Genomic DNA, 16,444 nt, shown 5'->3' on the forward strand with positions numbered 1-16,444 from the left:
CGGATTAACACCGCCACCACTCAAGCCTGCACCGTTTGATTGATGAATGGATTGTGAGCCAGACACAAAAGGGACAACGAAAGTGTGTGGGATTTTTCGAACCGTCGACTGGCTCGGTTTTGTGAAGTGCATGCCCAGCAAGCCAGAAGTGCATGGATCCATCGGGGGTTGGCTGTCTCCGCTATCGCAGCTACTCTTCCCAACCGCACATCGCATGGCTTTTAGCGGCGCCGGGCGAGTTCCCGCAACACCGAAGTATGTTTGTACGGATGGAATGTAAGTACCACCATTGGAGGGCTGCCCAAATTTGGTGTTCAGTCGATCGGAAGAAATTTCAAAGGGCCCACTTGACAGTACCCACTATGGTCGCCATCATGCGTCATGTAAATTAGGCAATCTGTGTAGGCAAACCAAACCCATTGGCTGGGAACAGGGGGCTGAGCTTGTAAAAGGGCTTGTGGGACACGGTTGAACGGATTTACTGGTGGAGGTAGCTTTCTCGATCGAAGAAGTTAGTGCACGGAGATGTTTCGTTAGCAGCCTTGGATAAGGAAAGTTTCAACCTTAACTGTTTGTATTTTTAAATGTACATTGTGACTATGTAAAATTTTCATTTGCTCTCATAAATCTAGACTCTTTTCAAACCATTAAGCTATGATTATTCTATCTATTTTGCATCTTTCCTTTACTTATAGTGATTTATTTTCCCATAATCTCTTTATAATTAGGTATGCTGCTAAATGCCGATGTCTTCACCCTTCAGGTCATTTATTTTAATATTTACTTCACTTTCTACAGCTCTTCTATCGCTGCTTATCGCTTAGGGGTTACCACCCACATTGATCCCGGTCGACCGTTCGGCTCTAGCCGGGCTCTAGTTTCTTCAAGCATGCAGGTGCTGAATGACATTTGTCTTTGGCACGCTGACCATTACCGCGGCTGTGGCCCTTCCTGCCAAGGCAAGCAATAACAAGGGCGCCTTGCGGCAGACCCTAGGAGCGGGGCAGTGTAAATAACGGTGCACTATCAGAGGGCCCTCTGTGGAGGCCCACCGTACCGTATGACCGTAGACATGTGGCGGTTGCATGATTTGTTTATTTTTGGATCCTCTGGACCATCCATTGCAGCTTCCTCATCCAAGCGCCTCTAAAAGTCGGTACCATCGTTTCGCTGATCAGTCAGCTGCGCACCCTATCGCTTCGGTGGGTTCGGTGGCTCGAGATCTCGGTGGTGTTAGTGGCGCATATCGCTCACACGGATTTGATGCTTCGCCATCCGACTGGGTAGAAAGAGCGTACTTTCCTTTCTGCCTGATGGCGCCTATCAGTATCGCTGATTGTTTCTACCGCTTTAATCCCTTGCACTAAAGTGCAGTAGAAACTGTACACCTACACCGTTCGAGGGCCTAGGGACCATTATGACGTTCTGGCAATCACGCCATGTCTAATCTAATACCACGGTACGTACTTCAACTACAAACCACTGCAATACCTTCTTACTTGAATGCAGTAAATGCCATAAATGGGCGCATATTTTTATGATCTATTGTCGTCCAATCCCCATTATTAATTTTACCTTTTTACCGGTATTCGTTCCTGAAAGTATGATATGTACTAACACAACATTTAATTAGTACAACTACCGGTTTACATAATCAGGATGGTACGCACTATCACTACGCGCGAATCAACTATTCCCAATCATACTAATACTATATCGTCTAGGGCAAACTTAGGGTTCCCACACATTTTCCTCCAGAAAATTAGGCATTAGATGCCCGAGAGCAGTCAGTGCGCGTCCGAAAAAAGAAAGCGTCCCGCGGTGTTCGGCGTTTGCCGATGCTCGATCACTTTGGGCTACGCAGGATTGATAAGCTGAAAGATTTGTGTTTTATAGTTTTTTCGATCTGTATTGTGTTCCCTTGTGGGAAATTGTGTATATCTGTCAAATTGTTTACGATCTTATTTTAATTGCAATCGTCCATCGATGCATTTGATGCATTTGATGTTGTGATAATGGTTGGTAGTTTTACAGAGGCTTAAATTCGATCAATTGGGTATGAATCACCTTAAACAAAAAGTGTAAGGTGTCTATTACCTGCGTCGTTTTATTGCTGTTCGTCCGTAATTTCTACCTCCGAGTACCGAAAGCACCAGTGACCGTCCTGTTACAGTGCGCGCCATTTTGCACCAACCATCGGCTGGTGGACAAGGCATGCTGGAACGTGTATTGGCATGTGCGAACGTTTGACCTTTTAGATTAGAGTTATCGGGAGCCACTACATGTGTGAGATTCCGCTGAAACCGTGTGACATCATGTGGCGTGTGATCAGATTTTGACGAGAAGAGTTTATAATTAAAACAGAACAAACCGGGGAAAAGCCGTGACGAAGCCTTTGCTTACCGGTGTGATCTTAAATGCTGCTCGGAATAATGTGGCACGGGTGCAACTTGTCGAAAATCAGGGGGTGTGACCACCGGTGGCACGTGTGGATATTGCTATTCCCGATCGAAACACACCTTCCTTTCGCGGTATATTGGGCGCAAAGGCAAAAACGTCATTACAAACGCGCTCAAGGAATCGTGTTCGATAGCCATCGATCGTATTAGATGGTACAACAGTCCAATCTAAGTAGTCGGATGGCAAGGAATTTGACCCTATAAATAACACCCATGTTCGCGTGCTGGGACCAGCAGGTGGGTTAGTGTGGACGAATTGCTTGGTCATCGTTCCTTTTTGCTAAAGTGTGGTGTCCTTCTGGGTTATTTAAAGAGACAAACACCCCTCTTACTTCCCTTACCCCGGTGCACACGAACCAGCGCGTGACCACGGTGGGAGTCGGCCCGGCTAGCCGGAGGAGGTGCCCGCGTTCATCGGCGTTGATCTTCAACGAGTAAACGCGGCACCACCGTAGTTGTCACGACGTGACCTGATGGGCTTACATCAGGAAAATCGTCTAGGAACAGCCCTGATTACGAGGACGCCGATGGGATGGGCGCGATAATTCCCTATGAGTGTGTTGTACCCTTCACAATTGTCTACCGATAATAGCTAATGCTGTTTTTCCCCCGACCGGATCATCAGCGATCGGAGTGGCATCGTGTCGCGGTCGACGAGAAAAAGGGCACACGATGCGGTCCCTGTCGCCTGGCGGGCGCTAGGGCGCTGATAAGCCTCACAGAAATATACAAACACACGCAAAGGTGGTGCATATAATTATTCACGATCATCTCGTTTTTATATTTTCACGATCATCTCATTACAATGCGGTGCTACCTTAGGTTCCCGTCAACTTTAACGAATCCACTGTTGATTCCTGTGCCACGAGCGTCAGGAAAGAAACGCAAGTTGGTTCACCGTCATGCATCCTTAATCTCTCTGTCCACGGCCAAGGTTCCGTTAGGTGGCATTTTAAAGTAGCATTATCTCACTAGTCTCGCCGGTGACATTGTACCATTCCACACTACTAACAGCTGTCTGTCTACCTGTCACAGGTTGTAATACGCCCACCAACTGTGTCAACGCGCTTAGTAGCGCATCGTGTACCAAATCCTTTTGTAAACAATCCAAGGAACTGACATTGGCGCTTAGAAGGAGTAGTGAGAGAGTACTATCCTTGTAGCCACCGTTTTTAACTCGATCGTACTACTGCCTCTTCTGGGTGGCATCCAATGTTTTGAGAGTGTGTTTGTGTATGAATTATCCTTCTAGATCACTCTCAGGATCGCGACTAGAAGATCCTAGCGGTTCGAAGCTCTCCCAGATGGTTCTACACACGCAACTCGCTCGCTCATCGCTCTCACACGTTCATTTGTCTCTCTCCGCCGAGAAATCGCCCAACGCGATAACCCCGAGAGAGAGACCGAGATAGAGTTATCGCATTCGCTCTTTCGCGCATTGTGGAGGCAGTGCACAAGCACTGCTGCTGTGATGAATGAAACTAAGCATTTAATTCCACCGCTCGGCGCAGCAGCACGCTCAGTCTTCGATAAACGGTCGAAGCAAATGGACGTGGCCTTTCCTTCCACCGTATACACCAAACAGCACCTGCCCGACAACCGTCGTGCTCGTCCTTGCCACTAGCAGCAGAAGCAACGTCAGCAACACTCTGTACGGAAGGTTCAGTACATCGTACACCTAGTCGAGAGCTAAACGACGGTGGAGAAAGTCGCCCCAACCAACTGTTGTTCCTCAACGAAAGCAGTTGCGCTACAGAAGAAATATTTTTTCCCAACTTGAAGGGAAATCCAATTCAACGAGAGCGTGCGGAAAGCGAAGCATTTTCGCCGCCATACCGGAAGTGTGTTGGGTAAGGATCTGCCTGCCCGTGAGAAGAAATAAGCGGCACATAAGCGTCATTCCCGTTTTTTGCCTGCCTTCGTAAAGTGTGTGTCCTTCGTCTTTGATGCAGGGACAAACCCATAAAATTGCTGAAACGCAGTGATACGCTCAACCCCTGATCATATGTCAGAGAAGATCATCGATCTTGCAAGCCGTTTGAGGATCGTTCGAAACTGTGTGTGGTTCAGATTCTACTGACTTGCGTCCTTGTGACACTATAACAGTTTGTGCAAGAATTTAATTAAGTGCAATTCAAATGTAAAGTTAATGTTATACGTGCGTGAGTAGAAGATAAATTGTATATACAATTTAACACAACACCGCAACAGTTTATGTTCAGTGAACAGGACTCGATTATTCGACATCCTTCCATGCAACCAACTCCGTTAAAATAAGAACAGAAAAGAATACCAACCAGCACGACAAACACTCCCTAGGCACCACATCATCATCGATCACTCTACGATCGTAGGAAAGATAGGAACATCTAATCGCGCAATGTGCTGAATTATCGCCGCCTAATTTCTACTCCTTTCGGTTTGAATTTCCGCCAACGCGTGTGGTTCGCGAATGCGTTCCTTTCGGCAAAGTGTGTTTCGGACGGAGGAAGGCGCTACAAATTGCGTACGGTCGTGTGCCGGTGTTTAGTGTTATTTTATATTTGTTCGGTACCTCTACGGTTTAATATGTTAGTCAGTGAAGTTCCGTATTTGCTTCTGTGACCGTTTTGTCACGACGCTTGTGCATTATATGTATATTGTTTAATCGACCCACGGAAAAAGGTTGTTATACGGTTGGACTTGTTTTTCGGTGACAGTGTGCAATACAGCGGCCCGTACAGCACCCGAACCCCGTCGGACTATCTCCAGGCGGCTTCCGGAAGCAAAAATCGTTTGAGAGAAAACACAACCGTTAGACCCGAAAAAAGCGGTAAGTAGCAAGCCTGTTTTTAAGAATTTCATTTCAAATGTAGGCTCACTAGCATTTACTTACACCTTTGCTTGTCATCTAGAATAATTTTCAAAACAAATTTATTCGACTTCATATATAAAACATCGTTGGGTGTTCGTCTTAACGGCACCATCACTCCCTAACGTCCTAGGCACCGGCCTATAGCTTAACCTATTCAAACACCCTACCGACATTCCATCGGCTGTGTTTGCCACCAAGTGTCCGAAAGGAAGCCACATCAGGGTTGGTGCAAGTTGCAAGTCCCCTTTCCCGGCTCCTGCCAGCTTCCCCGGGTAAACCAATTCGTCCGTAATTGGCTCGGGCGAGCACAAACCGCCCGCCAGTAAGTCATTGACATCGTGGCCCGCCGTTCCCGTTTGCGTATGGCATAATTTATGCTTTCGCCACCTACGCACCTATCATATCAATGCGCCAAGGGAATGCGAAGCAGGGAAATGCAATCAAGAAAAATGGTCCACGGCCACCAGAAGTGCCCATGGGCGGTGATTGGCGGCGGCGGCGAAACCCGACTAAACGGCTTGGCCAACGATCGCTTCCACGCAAGTGTGTATGCCTACCTTTAGCCACAACGAGGCCTATTTCCTTTGGGACATGTTCTGTGCACCATCAAGCATCGGATCGAGCTTCCCACAAAGGTTGAATTATGAGTTTTGCTTACGGCCTATCGATCCGATCCGATTCGTGCCGCTGTCTACGCCCCCCATTTTCCTATCGAATGCAGGAAAAGATCAAAGCCGCCTCTACAATGTTGCACCTGGTGGTGGGTTTGCGCCGGGATCTTCACCGGGAACCTCATTTATTCGCACATACCTACGCGCGCAGCAATGCAGCATGTAAACACCACGACATGGCCCCAGGTTAGGTATGGGGTTACAAATTGATCATGCCCTTGGTAAGGACCCTACACGGATAATGGAAAGTGCAATTTGTTTAGCCTCTGCCCGGGACCACTTTAGTCTGCAGAAAGGGAGGAGCAGAGAAATAGTAAATTATTCCTCGGGACTGCGTGAACGCAAAGCAACGATGCACCAGGTGCCCGGCCCGAGGTGAGCAGTGGATGTGTTTCGATTTACCACTCAAACCATCGCTGCAGTTGAACGTTATCAGTGCAATTGGGAGAAAGCGATGCCATGGTTAACTGCAGCGAGCGAATGGTAAACAATCAATAAAAACAGCCCCATCGTAAAACCATTTATTCTAATTGTGCGCCATGATAACGCCTTCACAGAGGTCCGTGCCGGATGAGAGCCGGCAATCGATCGATGGCAGGGCGCCCATTTTGGGGAATCTCAAGCCGCGAAGCCATGTTCGCGCTGCCCATGTCTGACCTCAACGGCAAGGAAGGTCATCGAGCAGCAGATAACCGCAAAGGGCCCGTTCAACGCGTTGGCCAGCTCTCGAAAACAACCGACCGGTGGTGGTTTCAGTCACCCGAAAAAAAAAAAAACACACCCAAACATAACTAACTTATCATCGTGAACCGCAGAGAAAGCTGCCAGCGGTACAGTAGAAATTGACTGAACTGACAACAGGCTGTGACCTACCGTTGGGCAAAGCGTACGGTTATCGGACACGAACGGACACTCTTGAACCATTCACTCGGCGAGTGATTCAACAGCGTGGGCATGTTTTGGAAACACAGAGGGCACATCGCTACAATTCTAATTAGATGTTTGGCCCGATTCTACTACGCGATGATATGATTTTACTACGACGAGCTGCCGAGCCTGTATCGATCGATGCACCTGGAAACGTGCATACCATGCAGAATTGTTAGGAGTTCCCTCGACGCCGGGTCCTTATCGTCCTCGGTTCGGTCGCTTGGATTTTCGCGGCATTGGGATGTTTTTGTGCAACCATTTTTGTTTTTGGCAAACCCCTCAATCGTTCGATTGGATCCACGCCGACGTCGCTTATCTAATCTAGTGCTTCGTGATGCGGCAGAGTCATGTCGTAGCAAGTCGTACACGCGGTCACCGACCGGACGAGTGGCATAAAGTCGTAGGTAAGCCGAATATCGGTCGCCGGGTCAAGTGACGCCTGTTACTATCTGGACATTTCGCCACTGCACGCCTTAGTATTACCTAAGCAAAATAATTAAAAGTTCACTTTGTAGATAACGAAACGACTTGAACTGGTAGCGAAAGGATTATCTCCTTCTAACTAAAATTAACTTTTGATAGGAAATGTTTCTTATCGTATTTATCATATTTATTTAAGGATTGATCGAGTGCACGAGGATTTATGTCTATGTTTGAATTGACAGTTTGATTACCTCTGATTCACTGCTTACCTCACATAGTGTATTGATCTCCAAAAAATAGGCTACAACTTAGAAGACCTTTTGAAACCTTTTTTTAGTAAGTTTCGTGTGAATTTTATTGCTTTTGGAAAGAAGTGTGTTTCGCAGATTCTTCTTTTCTACTTCTCTCTTTTCATCATCCAAAGCGTATGAAGCCCTGCAAGTGCATCGCCAAATATACCACCTGTCGCGCCTTGAACTTGAAACCTGTGGTTACTCAACATTGTTAGAACACAGAGTTGATGTGTTTGTAACCACAAGTAAGAATGTTTGCTTCTTTACGCCTAATTTTTCGGTCACGGTTCTACTTCAGCTGTTTAGTCTAGCCTAGATTTCGAATGCTTCCTGCAGCAAACATATGGTACGCACATATTCGCCACTAATACCAGCGTCACGTCGGACTGATCCCTTGCCCGTCCCGCACTGCGTCAAGGTTAGGTCCATTTTATAAATAATTCATAGCCGGTGCACCTCACAAAAAAAAATCCCCTTGCGACTACAGTTCCCGCCCCTGATCGCTCTCGCGCGTGAAAGTCGTTGGTACGGGGTTTCTTAGCAGTCGCGAGAACTCGCAACCGGCTCGCGCAAAAGACATACCGGATTCGCTTCCTCGTCACGCGACAATCACGCGTAACCTAGTATAGCGATCGTGCACCGGATCTCGCGGTCGGAAGTTCAAGATCCGGAGAAGGCGCACCCGATCCGTGCACCAGGCGGGGGAAACAAAACGACCGGCACGATCTGTTTGTTCCGCTGGGAGTTTTTTGTTTTCACCCAATCAGTGCGAGAACAAAACGAACACTCTGTCTGTTTGTGACTGTGTTTTAGTGATCATTTTTACGGGCTAAACCCGTAACCTTTCACTGAATTATGATAACCTCTCGGTTGTGATTTAATGACCTCTACAAGAGTAGGACACAGACGGAATCAATGTTGGCATCGCTGGTACGTGTGAGATTTAGAACCCATGCGTCCACGTGGTGGTTTGTTACGATCGCTTAAGTTACTTCATCCGGCTCGTGGTCATTCATAAAAAGAACTGCTAGATCTAATATTAGAATAAAAACAGCTTACAAGCCAATCCACTGCTTACACTTTGAGCATCAACATTCAAAGGCACGTGTTCACACATCAAAAACCTTCCTTCCGGTCCAAGGACTTTCAGTTCGCCGTTCAAAAAGCAAGTATTATCTCACCTTCGGTTGAGTAATAATGCCGCCTAGCTTACGTCTCAGCGAAACGACCTACATCAAAATCTGTCCTGCTTCTTTTGTGTTCATCGCCGCTACAATCAAAGCATCTGATTACAGATGGCGCCGTCGCGGTTCGAAGTAATTGCGACATTGAAAGGGATCTGCCTTTTGTTCGCCCCCAAGGACTCTGCTCTTAGTCGCTTCCGGACGACATACACAAAAAACCCGGAGTACATCCATTATTTCATACTCCAATCTCTTGGCATCGAGAAATAGCTGGAGCGTACTTTAAAGCGGAAGGTCATATGTAAGTTACTTATCAGACAATACACGCTGACCTTTGCCCCGCGGCGACACGGAATTGGCTGTGTTCGATCGCGATGTAGATCAGCAGAAATCGGTCCGAGCGCAAGAACTGGCACCCTCGGGACCGTGGATCACATGATTAAAGCATGTCCGGCAAGGAACATATGGTGAAGTAAAGTGCAATTATTACTGTCGAAACTATTGGCGTTGGACTGCACTTTAACGAACCAGTATTATTGGTTTGAAGTAGTAGAAGCCTTTTCAGGAATGGTAATGCACTGCTCCGAATTTCGGACGCCGAAACTTTCCCTCATTAAGCCACGGCCGGCCGGCAGCGGGGACACATAAAGCTGGAGTATTAATAGCCCGCCTGAAAATATCGACGGATTTTATGCCCATTTTCCTTTGGGTTCTCCATTCGGAACCAGTCCAACACAGCACCGCCCGTCCTGTGGTGATAACGAAACGTGGAGCATCTACCGCAACTACCTTCGTGGTTTCCCACCGTCGACCTTCCCCGCGCGTTGTTGGTGTGCGCGATCACGCTGGATCGCAGGTTCGATCACGTGGTCGGCGCATGCATTCACGGGTTCCCTGGCTGCGGTTAAATGAAGCAGCCCCGAAATTGGATAGGTCATAATTTTCATCGATCGTGGGTCGAGCTGGAAGCGCGTGGTCATAAGCGGGGTCCACCAATTAGCTGGCCGACTGTCCCCGGGTGGACCAAAATGGTTGGAAACAAAACCGACGCGATACGTTTCGGTACGGTCTTGTGAATTTCGGTATCGAGCGAGACAAAAACACTCAGACCATTACATAAAAGCTGGCGCCACGTCTCACGAGGCGGACGGTCAATTATGTGGCTAACGTGGTAGTTGTTGTAATGTGGCAAGATCTGCAGGTGCTGCGATTGTATCGGCGGTTCGGGGTGACAATTGTGGCAACGAACAGGATGAACCTCTCGAACCTATTCCGGAGAATGGTGCTACGGAAGTTAGACACTTTACCCGAGCCCGATTCAAATCTTTGGATATGGGTGAATACGTTTCGGCCTGAACCTCGAAACCTGTTTTACTTTACTACCACAGCAAAGTCTATCGGCATGCATTTCAGTCAAACGTTGCGCTGGGTCGTAAAACCCCCTTTTCAAGCCACCATCTCGATCGAGATCCACACTTCCATCGTGAAAAATGGCTCTACTTCGGGGACGCACAAGACCGATTGGGAACTAAATTACAGTTTCCCTTTTTTATAGCGCCGGGAACATCGATTTGCATACGGTTGAAGGAAACTGTGGACAGCAGTAATGAACTTTCCCACTCGCGCCGTCGCTCGTTCATTCATTTGCGTTTTAATTTTCCTGATCAAGGATAGGGCCATGTTTTGCGATGGTTTGATTTCCCCCCGCGACACCGATTCGAATCCATCCGTCGTCGTTGTATTTGCATGTGCAGCTTTGGCCAGCAATCAAACAAACTTAAAAAAAAGCAATGCCCCAAGCAGATCCTGTTCAAATATAGAAATGCACCAAATATAGCGAACACTAGCGTGCTATCCTGCCCTGGCGAGCGTTGGCCTTTCGCAGTGTGCTGCACGATCCTGTGTTGGTTCTCCCAGCCGCAACCCCTTGTGCTGCGCTTCCGGCCCAAACGGTACAGTATCGGTTCAGTAACACACGCCCACTCGCAACATTCCACCCGAACCCGGGTGGGCTATTTTTAAAAATATAAATATATTTCTAACGGCAACGACCACGGGAGGATGAAAGACAGTAAAAACAACCGATCACCCTCGTGCCGATCGGTCTCGGGTCGGTCCGTTGATTGGTCCTAAATCAAACACGCTTCAAGTTGTTCCAAAGTCGAATTGCACTCGGTTCCATTACGCAGCTTTTTAGCTATGGCCCCATGGGATGTGTACATGCTGTTTTGAGCCGTTTTCCGACCCACGTTGTGGAAGCTTTCCCCCGACGTTCGGACAACGACCCCAGGGGCGGAGGAACGGGAGGGCAGAAGGAAAGACACGGCCGAACAATCGTAAAACCATGCACCCTTAAATCCAGACCGGCAAGGCTAGATGGCGTCGGCGTTTGGGTATTCGTGTGTATGTGCCATGTCGCGGCGTGTCGGACAATCTATCATCGAGGTCTACAATCAAAGAAGTTTATGCTTCTCTCTGTTTCTCGGGACACGCATGCAGCCCACGATGTCGCACAGGCGATGTCTTAAAATGTGGCCCGATGGCATAGGCATTAGATAGAGGGCCTGTCCCTTGGCGTCCCGTTCAGACCACAGATTTACGTAGGCCGGCCACCCGGTATCGCCATGTGAAAGGAAACAGGTTTTTCATTCCTGATGGAATGAGCTGCATTTCAGGTCGAGTCTATCAGATTGGTCTATTCGGTTATTTTTCCAGTCTCACAGTTCCTCGATCTTTCTGTGCCTTTGCAGAAGAAATGCATTGCCCAATTCCAGCGAGGCAAGCATGAAGCCATGCTGCAGGTATGGCGTTTAGGTACGTGGAAGAGAAATAAGGCTCTTAAAGTGATGCACAACCTTAAGGAGACTTCTTCTACGGATCGGCAATTCGTATCAGCATTAGGAATTCCGTCATTGTCGACCGATAACGTCTTGCGGTAAATCCTACCGGATCTGTACCTAACTCCTTCCAACCGGCGGTATTGGTTGGTAGTGGTGTAAACACCACCGTTTCATCACAGCGTCTTTCAGCGTCCCATGCACCGTGCGCGTGATCATCTTCGCCTTCGCGAGACGGGAAGTGGCCCAGAGAGAGAGCACGTGCGTGGAAGCGTGGTGTACGCCCCGACCCGATGAGAGGCGCAAGCCACTTGCTAAGCCGCCTACCACCCTCGAGCAAAGAGGTGGATTAGTGGCGACGGATTGTAAAAATAATGCCACCCCGTAATCTATAATTACCGTCCCGTACTCGACCGGTACACTCGGAAGTGCAGCAGACTGGCGGAGTCCTTTTGCAAATAAGAGGAAAAGAAGCCCATCGACTTGCAATAAGTTTTCCGACGGTGATTAATGCCGCATCGTTATACTTCGAGTGATTTGTTGGATATGTCTCGGCACAAATTGAGATGTTTTCAGACACTGTTCGTCCACGTTGGTGTGGGTCTAGATCCTAGATCCTGGTCCTCCCATCAACCTCTGTTTTTGTTCCATTTCGTCGACGGTTGACGTCAATAGGGACTGTCCGAGGTTCCGGGGCATCTAGCTGTAGCGGGAAACTTTTGACACACTTTCGATTCCCGCTACGTACGCAACGCGGGCTCCCCGGCCAGAGTTCGAAGGTTACGATAGTGATTAAGACGTCAACTTCTGCTGCTTCTTCTGTTTTACGGATCTCGTGCTGAAACCTGTAGAGCTGAAACCGAAATGCAAAATTATACCGAAGAACGGTACCATTAGACGCAGGTCGTAGACCCCTCCGCCTGTGGACGGCGATTCAGCGACGCGTTTGGCAAGGGAAAGGGCGCTATCTCGGGTTACAAGATAAGCCTTAGGCCGTAAACGCTCGTCTTGGGGCTGATAAGCGATCCGTCAGGACTCCGGTATCAGCTGTTAGATTACGTCCCTTCAAGACCATCTGCCGATCCCAAACGTTTCCTCGTTCGGCTGCTCAATGTGGGTCAAGGTGTTTAGTAAGGAATAGTACGTACATGTTTTTGAGCGAATGAAGCCACTGTTTTGGGGAAACGAAGCCACAAGAAAATTAATGAAACCATGTATTGGACTTTAATTGCCTGACCGATTGAGCGGACAGACACCGTAACGTCCAACGACAAATACCACTTGTTCAGTGTAAGGGTGTTACCTCCACCGGTCTGAAGATCCTCCGAAGCGACATGCAATAAAATCGCGCTCAAAAACTTCCTCACGCCCAAAGCCTATAGAATCAAACACTCGAAATAAACAATGATAGTGGTGAATCGGACGATTCTGCACCTTCGAGCCCCCCACCTTCGGATGGGGAGACATCTTATCGCCGTCGTGTAGCCCCGGGAGGAGGGGCAGGTTGTAAAAGATGGCGCTTTCTTCTCTCTGCCAAGTGCAACGCCGACGTCAAGTTGTCCGCCCCGTCTTGTCTCCGCCCCGACGTCGCGGGTCTTCTCCGACCGCACCTGATGCGCACCTAGTAAAACCAGGGCAATCATGTTTTGCACCATCGTAAAAAGTACAACAAACAAGCACAAAAACCTGCACCCGAGAGCTGAAGTGCGAGATATCAGAAGGTAGCGGAAGGTGCCATTGTTGCTGGGACGCGTGCCAAAATCTACTCCCTCCACTCACGTCTTCCTCAATGTTGGGGTAAGATCACATAAAAAAATATATACATATAAGATAAGATGGCGCCCGCCGGTGAAGCTGTGTCACCGGGTCAGCAAATTGTTTTGTTCTAACTGATACATTTGAATCTTCGGTCGGTCTTTGTGGTGGGCCGGATGGGGCGGGTAATATATCATCGGAAAAAGGCTAATAAAATGTACTTCTATTCCTCATCTACTCGTTTACGATCTGACCTAAGGGAACACAATACAGAACCGAGACCAAATTCGCGACCCACGTACAGCCCTTGGCGTTAGAGCGAGGGGGCCAAACCACCGACCTGGCCTACCACCAGTTGCTACAACAAATTATAAAGAAGGAAAGAAATTATAAAAAGAAAGGCCAGACGTTCCGACACTAGCTCGAACGGATAGGACGCCGCCACCCGCGTCTATTCGCGGACGGTGAGAATGTGTTGTGCTGGGGTGGTTTTATTTTTAGTAGAAAGTGAAGCGATGAACCAAACCGAACGCGCACCAAGCCAACATCGGTTGCCATGCGGGATGCGCGTGATGCGGCCAAACTATTGACACTTTCTACATACCACCCCGAAACCCGCCCCGTCGTGGGGGAAGGATGGTTAACCGTGGTCCATCACACAGCCAGAGGACCGCGCATCTTTTTACAACCGGTCTCCGCTCGGATTGTGGTTGTACACCGACAAGGAAGATGGGTCATTTGCCTTTTGGTGCGAGACTTGATCTACCTTGCGGGTTACATATATACCTGCACCTGACACCGGTGCCAATCTAGCTCCAGTAAATCACTTTGATATTACATCAGATTTGATCCAGCGGACGATCGATGTGAGTAATCCAATACCAGTCGGGAAATTAAATAACTTCCTTGCGCAATCGAACGAACGCTCGATCGAGTGTAGAGGATATAATTCCGTTGATGTGTATCATTCTCAAAGGCAAACAGAACCTGCCGGAAAGGTCTGGAATTGCCGTTAACTTACTTCATTATGCCAAGTTCCAAATATACATTGATATCCCAATAATCGCACGTCAATGCACATCCGCAACCGGTTGTGTTGTTGCAGATTTGGGGTGTATAAATAATTACCCCCGCATTCGAACCGCCTTTTATTTGCCAGTCTCATCCATCTGTACAAAGTTTGACGTCAGTCCAACGTTTTATTGGAAGATGATCGCCAGTCCGACGGCTCACATCGGGGAAGATATCACAGATTGGATGCAGTAATCTTCTGGGGGTATAAACGCTTCGTGATAAACGGATATTTTAAAAAGACGAAAAAGAACTCACTCAATTTCGTTATTGCGGATGTTTGTGTTTCGTCGATTACGCACAACGATAGGGCTGCACACCCTCACCAAGTTTAAGGCATCCTCTGCCCCTTCTCCTTCTTCGGCGCTCGCACTCAGGTTTGATTGGAAAAACTGGCAAATCATGCACCACACCATAAGACTGATAGGACCCAGCACCACTGGTGGGGTCACGACCTCTACCTACCCGTACCCGGTGGGGTGGGCGGGTGTGGAGAAGATGTAACGGGGAGTCCCGTCAGCCGCTTTCGCCATTGCAATGGGTTTTTGATAACGTCACCGAGAGAGCTCCAGAGGTAGTTCCAGAAGGAATTCCAGAGCCTTCGCCGAAGGGAGCCTGGAAAGACCAGTACCAGAATCGAATGATTCGATCGGCGCCTTCAGTGCCGACCCTCACAGGCCAATTGGTCCCCGGCTTGGCCCGTATGGTCAGTCAAAACAAGTTCTGCAACCTGTCTCCTGTTTGTCAGAGATGCACAACACAAGGGCGAGCGTACTTGCAGAGGCGGATACTTTTCGAGGTCCCGGGTTCTGTTGTTTGTCCGAGTTCGAGCAGGTCTTTGTTAGTGCTGGAGATAAATCCATGATCGTACCAGCATGGTGAATGATAACCTCCTTTTTCGACCGGAACGACGGTGGCCGTGCTTGTCCATCGGCTTTATCGGCTCACCCTTGAGGGGCACACCGATTTCGTTCCAGTGATCCAATCGGTACTTTTGCTCTTGAGGACACGGTTAAAGCTGTAACACTGTAAGCCCTCAGATTTTTAAAGCCTTTCCAACGCCTCAGTTATTTGATCGGTCACTTTCTTTCCAAGTGATATGCTATGACTGGTAGATTTTTGGTGAAGCAATCGTGAATGAAAAACGGTGACACGAAGCAGACTAAACTACATACTCTTTCTTCCTCCAACGGGTCAAGTTCCGTTGGTTGATGAATAAAATTTCAATCGCCATCAATTGGCTGGCGGTCGTGTTGTGCCATCATGGATTTCTCAATGGGGTCGACTACGGTGCAGCGGAGCAGCTTACCCGGTATCACTGGCACACACTGATGAAGCCGTTTAGGATGGCGAGGCCACTGCCCTAAAAACGACAAAATTGAAATAAATTGTCTCTCTTTACGGCAGACGGAGTTCCAATGTCGGGTACGAACCGGTACATCCTCCTTGAGATGGGTGCTAGAAAATCGGCCATTCGGGTGTGGAACATTACCGCCGACAGTCGCGCCGACCCTTCGGGGGATCCTCATTCTCAAATGTCCAGCCCTCTCGCTGTAACCAAAACCACGCACACTGGTGTCGCTTTACCTCGCACGCGGTACTGCGTCTCCGAACAAAAGATGTGCCATCGAATCTAGCCAACCTCGAAACATCTCCCGGCCCTGGAAGCAACGGACGGGACTGTCACGTGTAGACGTGCCATATGCACATGCCAGATCGAAAAAGTGTACAGTACAGGGCCCCCTTGCGAGAAGGAATCTGCGCAACATCAATGTGATAACCTTGTGCCGACGTGGGAGAAAAACCTATACAGAACACCAACACCGAATCGAATGGTCTATGTTGGCGCCCCGTTTGCACTTTGCACTACTGATCCTCGTGATCATCCCGGGTTGGCTTCGATCAAGCGGAGTGATCGATCGAATCCTATTTATGGCTCAACACCCCCTCCTTTCACTTGATGCACA

The sequence above is a fragment of the Anopheles ziemanni genome, chromosome 3 (genome assembly GCF_943734765.1).
Source record: "Anopheles ziemanni chromosome 3, idAnoZiCoDA_A2_x.2, whole genome shotgun sequence".
NCBI classification, from domain to species: Eukaryota; Metazoa; Arthropoda; class Insecta; order Diptera; family Culicidae; genus Anopheles; species Anopheles ziemanni.